This window comes from Montipora capricornis, chromosome 7 (genome assembly GCF_036669925.1).
Source record: "Montipora capricornis isolate CH-2021 chromosome 7, ASM3666992v2, whole genome shotgun sequence".
Taxonomy (NCBI): domain Eukaryota; kingdom Metazoa; phylum Cnidaria; class Anthozoa; order Scleractinia; family Acroporidae; genus Montipora; species Montipora capricornis.
In genome coordinates, this window is record NC_090889.1 from 52,129,343 (window position 1) to 52,135,585 (window position 6,243).

Consider the following 6,243-nt stretch of genomic DNA (forward strand, 5'->3'; position numbering starts at 1 on the left):
GTAAATGTATTAACTCGAAAGATATCACATTAACATTCATAAGCTATTTCAGAGAGCTATGTGACCTTTAAATAGTATTGCAATAGTAATGGCATATGCTTTACACAGACTGAACTATGTAATGTAGCAAGTTACATAGTTATTACATAGCAAGTAAGGAGCCGTAAATAGCCTTTATATAGCTCAACATAGTTATATGATAAACTTTACATAGCGTCTACAAATGTCTGGTTCTACAAGGGAATGTTCTTACTTCTTAAATTTTATACATAATAAGAAACTGCATGCTAAACATTTCTTTAAGTTTTTATCTGAAAAGAGTTGAATTTATAGAATAGAAACTGTAATAAACTAAACATTTGTTTCATTTGAGAAATGTTAAAATTGTTAACAAGCTGTAGACTATTGCTAGTTTATGTCCAGTTTCCTGCAAGAAATGAAGACTGGAAAAAACTGTCATTTTCTGGCAGCACCTGATAGATGTATCAAATTCAAACTATTTCCAGCTTTTGAAAGAACCCAAAACTTGAAAAAACTGGAAAACAATTTTGGAATAAAAGCTGGAATTTGACTCTGGAATAAAGCTGTCACATTCTAGAAATTTCCAGAACTTAACAGAAAGCTTGAAATTCATTTTGCAAGAGGAGTGCCAAATTTGTGCTAAATTCGACATCAAAAAGCATCTTGGTGCATGGCTTTCTCAAACGAGACTACATTCTCTGGAATAAGCAATGTGTCCGCTGCAATTAAATTCAATGAACGTTTTGGGTAAATGAGACGGAGGATTTTTGAGGCCCAATTTCAACATGCTGTTTGTCAACAAAAGTCGACCTTTGACCACCAAAGCAGAGGCGAGGTATATTGAAATCACACACGCTAATCTCGATTTATTCACTAAACAATTCGAGACTCTAGGTTAAGTGACACAATACAACGTGAATTGACTGGAACTACTGTAGGTCAAGGGGAAGGTGTCATTGAAATTAAACTGTCTTGGTTTAAGAGTGACATATCCGGTAATTAAAATAACTGACCTAAATATTTGCATACTAGCAAGATTCATTCCATTCCATATTTTTACGCAAACAAGTTTCCTTAATTCACTTTGTGAACATACCTGCAAAACAAACAAAGAAAGGTATCCCCCTTTATATAAGCATACGCTGCTTGGATTTTCCTCGAAGCCCTCAAACAACCATCGAACCAGTCGAACGTATCGTGACTTTCGTGAGTTGTGCCGTGATTGTGTGTCGTCAGAGTTGTCACGCAAGAGATAAGGACAAAGCACACAGACCATTATGATTGCGTGCGGTTCTATTCTGAGTTTGTTGGAGGAATTTGTGGCCCAAGTTCTGACAATCCAGCAAACGTTCAATGCGTAATAATAGCAAAATGTGATAAGGACATCAAGGCACACTTGAGAAGTTATAAAGTGTGGGATTCTTCTCTGGATACAGAGGCTAGGCTTTTGCTCGCAGGTGCGGTTAAGCTTTGAATGAAATCACTTAAATTAAGACATTGAGCAGAAAATCACTTTGCGAAATCCGCAGATACTACCTATTACAGACTTAATGTCAAAAGCAGAATACCCGGCCACAAGAAATGGACCCTAAAAACACTGCTGCTGCAGTGCCGCCGCAGTGCCGCCGCAGTCGTGTTGTTGGATATACCTCGTTCTTTAATTCATGAGGTAAGCACCGCGGCACTGCAGCACTGCGGCACTAGCCAGTCTACTCAGCTCAATTTAACCGTAAGTCGACTAAGGCACTGCGGCACCAGCTATTCTACTGAATTCACTCTATCCGACGCGAACTGCGCGAAATCCACTTTCGTTCACTTCGGCACTGCGGCTAGCGTCGCGAACGTAAACGCTCCTTTGTGGACAGGTATTCAGCAATCGCTCCAATTGCCAAAATCGAGTAAGCAAGATATGTAAGACCATGTAATCATGTATCGTTGTACGAGACTGCGAGCACTCACTTTTCCAGTTGGCGCAAAAATGTTACACATGTAATTTATTCTTGTTTTATGATACGATTTTAGGGTAGAATAACAGATGTCGTTATTTGTTAAGCCTTTTTATCGCAGCAAAGAGAAGGGAAGCTGGTAAATAAATCTTCGTTTTATTACTTTGAAGTTGATCTGTCGGTCAACTAAACGTATAAAATTAACGTAAGAAAAACCAAAAAAAGGGCAAAATTCCATCATAATCATACCAAGTTTCCCGTCTTCAATCTTAAAATGAGCTGGTTGGGATTTGGTAATGCTTAAGCCTTCAAATTACCTCTTTCGAGTTCTTGAAGTCTGCTTTCTGTCCTCCATATTGGAACTTTGCGCCCTCGCCACATAAACGTTTACTGAAATTCCCATTGGCTTACTCTGAGCGATATTTTACATCTAAATGCAAACTTATAATGTTGATTTTCTTCACCACGGTTGGAACCACGAGTGCAACTATTTGTGCTAAAAAGTTTAAGAGAATGGCGTTGTTATTGCAAACCAAAACTTGATCGAATCCACCTCGGACAGGGCTAAATTTTGGCTGGGATTCCAAGCGTAAAACTAATAAATGGTATCTCATCTATTCATCGCCACTGTTGCTTTCCGACTTCCTGTTTGTTTAGTGGTGGGAATTTGCTTCAGAACGCAACCAACGAATTTGGCGCGTAAAGTAACCGTTGCTGAAGGTATCATATTACTTTCCCGTAAATTAGTAATACAGGCTGAGAGGGCTGCTCCTAATGCACATTTCTGCCTAGTCTGAGAAAAGTGGGGTGCAAACTACTTAAGTTGTTTGTTTGTTTTTTTTTTTCCAAAAAATGGTTCAAATGCTTGGCGACCCAGGCCTTAATTTACTTGAGTCACAACATCTCTAAGGACATGCAACTAATTGCTATCGAAACAATATTTTCCAACAGACTCTATCCGTAAGGCAGGTAAGGCCAGGGAAGCTTTTTTTAAATTTCAAAAGGCAGGACAATTGATCCCAACGGTCTTAATATCCGCCAAGAAACGTATAAGATTTCAGTTTATTATTTACAGTCTTTTCGGTTATTTTTCCGTTACTCTTAGTATTTGAATTCAAATTTGCTGTAACTACCATATTTTATCACATTTTTCCAGTATTACGTCAACATCCACTTACTATGTATGTGTACAGAAAAGCAATCCAATGTAAACTCTCATTGTACCTGAAGAAGGCTTGTTTCGCCAGCCGAAATATAGTACACCACTAAAATCATTCTACTTTGTACCGGCTCTTGCTCAAAATATTTACCTTCTATATAGCCCATATATGGGAGTACCCCCGACAGGGCTTTAAAGCGAGTAGACATTAAGGGTTTGTTATGGATAAAACTGATTGAATCGTTCATGGTCATTTGCTTTGTGACTTCCTCAATTTTAAACCTAAGCGGATTCAAAAGTTAAAACCTTCTTACTTCAGGAACAATTCAAGATATATCATTTACTTACTTTCTCTATGTTTAAGGAAAGAATGGAGGGAAGTATGTACAGTTCGATCACACAAGAAACAAACAAATAATTTATTACACCCCTCAAGCTAATGTTACTTATTACCTTGCAACGGCAGACAAATAACTTATTACACCCGGCAAGCTAATATTACTAAATACCTTGCAATGTTCCTCTTCAAAACCTTCTGAGCAGGAATACTGAATCTGTCTGAAAATAAGTTAAGGGATAAATAGTACTGGTGGATCATTTAGATGCATCATTTGCAACTGATCATGAGTGACGGTGGTCACTTCAGAAAATAAACATGTAGGGAATTATGACATAGTCACTAACTTGATCCAAACTGGGTAAAGAGAAAACAACAAAAAGTAACGCAAAATTCATCACAACTGGTTTATCACACATACATTATTACTCGTTCGTGTTATTAAGAGTGAGTAACAGTGAGCAACTTACCAAAATGGATGCTAATCGACGTGAGGTCCTCGACAACAAGAAAGGACTCTGCAAAATTTGATGATTTAATGTGGTTATCCATTTTAACTTTCATAACACAAATCATTTACGCCCAGTATGCAAAAAGAGTGGAACTGGAGCGGAAAGCTGAAAAGTCCTCAAGAAAACGGATCGAGGTGAGATGACTGTTCATGATTGCTCGGAACAACTCAAAAACAAAATATAGTTTCGCTTGGCGAGGTTCAAAGTTGTAATGAGAACGCATACATTATACGAGGCTCTGGTCTTGCTTAGCTTTATGTAAGACTTTAAAGCGAGTAGACAAAGAGTTTGTTATGGCTAAAACTGATTGAATGCATTCTTAATTGTCATTTGCTTTGTGACACCCTCAATTTTGAATCTAAGCGGATTCAAAAACTAAAAACCCGCTCTATTCAGGAATAATTCAAGATACATCATTTACTTACTTTCTCGATGTGCAAGGAAAGAATGGAGGGCAGTATATAGTTCGATTACACAAGAAACAAATAATTTAGCACCCTGACCCCTCAAACTAATTGTTACCTATTACCTTGCAACGGCAGACAAATAAGTTATTCCACCCAGCAACCTAATATTACCAAATACCTTGCAATGTTCCTATTCAAAACGTTTTGAGCAGGAATACTGAATCCGGCTGAAAAAAAAAAAAAGGAATAAATAATACCGGTGGATCATTTAGATGCATCATTTTGCAACTGATCATGAGTGACAGTGGTCACTTCAGAAAATAAACATGTAGGGAATTCTTAGTCACTAATTTGATCCAAACTGGGTGAAGAAAAATCAACAAAAAGTGACGCAAAATTCATCAGAACTGGTTTATCACAAATAAATTGCTTGTTCGTGTTATTAAGAAATGAGTAACAGTGAGCAACTTACCAAAACGGATGCTAATCAATGCGAGGTCCTCGACGACAAGAAATGACTCTGCAAAATTTGATGATTTAATGTGGTTATCCATGCATTATCGAATCTTGTAGGAAAACTTTTAACTTTCATAATAAAATTCCCTTCTGCCTCGTATGCATTAAAAATGTAGAACTGGAGCAGAAAGCTGAAACGTTCTCAAGAGAACTAACAAATGGAGCAGCAAGGAGAAGTCATTTCATACTCGAGCAAACTGCGCAACTGATCAGTGAAGCAGTCCAATTTGAACACTGATCGAGGTGAGATGACTGTTCCATTGCTCCGAAAAACTCAAGTAATGGTTTTCGTTCGGCGAGGTTCAAAGTTGTAATGAGAACGGGTACATTATCCGAGGCTCCGGTGTTGCTTAGCTTTAAGTAAGACTTTAAAGCGAGTAGACATTAAAGAGATTGTCACGGCTAAAACTGATTGAATGCTTTCTCAAACGTCATTTTGCTTTGTGGCACCCTCAAGTTTGAATCTAAGCGGATTAAAAAACTAAAACCTTCTCTGTTCAGGAATAATTCAAGATACGTATCATTTACTTACTTTCTCAGAATGGTGGGCAGTTTATGGTTCCATCACACAAGAAACAAATAATTAATTACACCCTCAAACTAATGTTACTTATTACCTTGATATGTTCCTCGAGTCGTTACAAATGAATTAATGGATAACTAACATTGGTTAATTGTTTGCGTGCGCGGTGCATGCGTCCGTTCGTGACAATCAGCCAAGCTTCTGAATGATCGTGATCACTCAGAAAGTAAACAGTTAAGTTATGCATAAAAGGAATGTGTGCTGACATAGTTACTGACTTTAATCCAAAGAAAAGAAAAGAGAGGCGAGTAGGAAATTTATTTCGCATGCATTACTTGTTCTTGCTATTAAACAACGAGAAACAGTAAAGAGTTTCATTTAAAGCAGGCTGATGAGACATATTATGTGATCACAATGTACACCTAATTAAAGAACAGAAAGCAGTATAGGTCAATCAAACAACAAACAAATAATCAATTAGGAGTGTCTCATTACCTGGAAACGTCCTCGTTGGAACGTGTGGAGCAGGAACAAGGAATCTAGTTACAAATAAATTAATGGATAAGCAATATCGGTGGATTGTTTGCGTGCGAGCGTCAGTTACAACTGAATGACCGTGACCGCTACAAAATAAATGTAAAAACAATACCGACATACACGCATGATGGAAATGTGTAATGGGCCCGAGGGAAGGACTTGATACAACACAAGTTGCGTTGACAACGGGCAACGGGGGTAGGACAACTTTAAAATCAGAGTCCTGGGCAGGAATCAAACTTACGGCAACAAGCAGACAACCCTAAGGATGCGAGAGCGTGTGAC

General features: G+C 37.9%; 1 pseudogene; it reads right to left on the reverse strand.

Moving 5' to 3' along the window:
• Positions 1-4,609, reverse strand: part of LOC138057336 (tetratricopeptide repeat protein 28-like) — a 15,833-nt pseudogene extending 11,224 nt beyond the window's left edge.
• Positions 4,610-6,243: the final 1,634 nt, after the last annotated feature.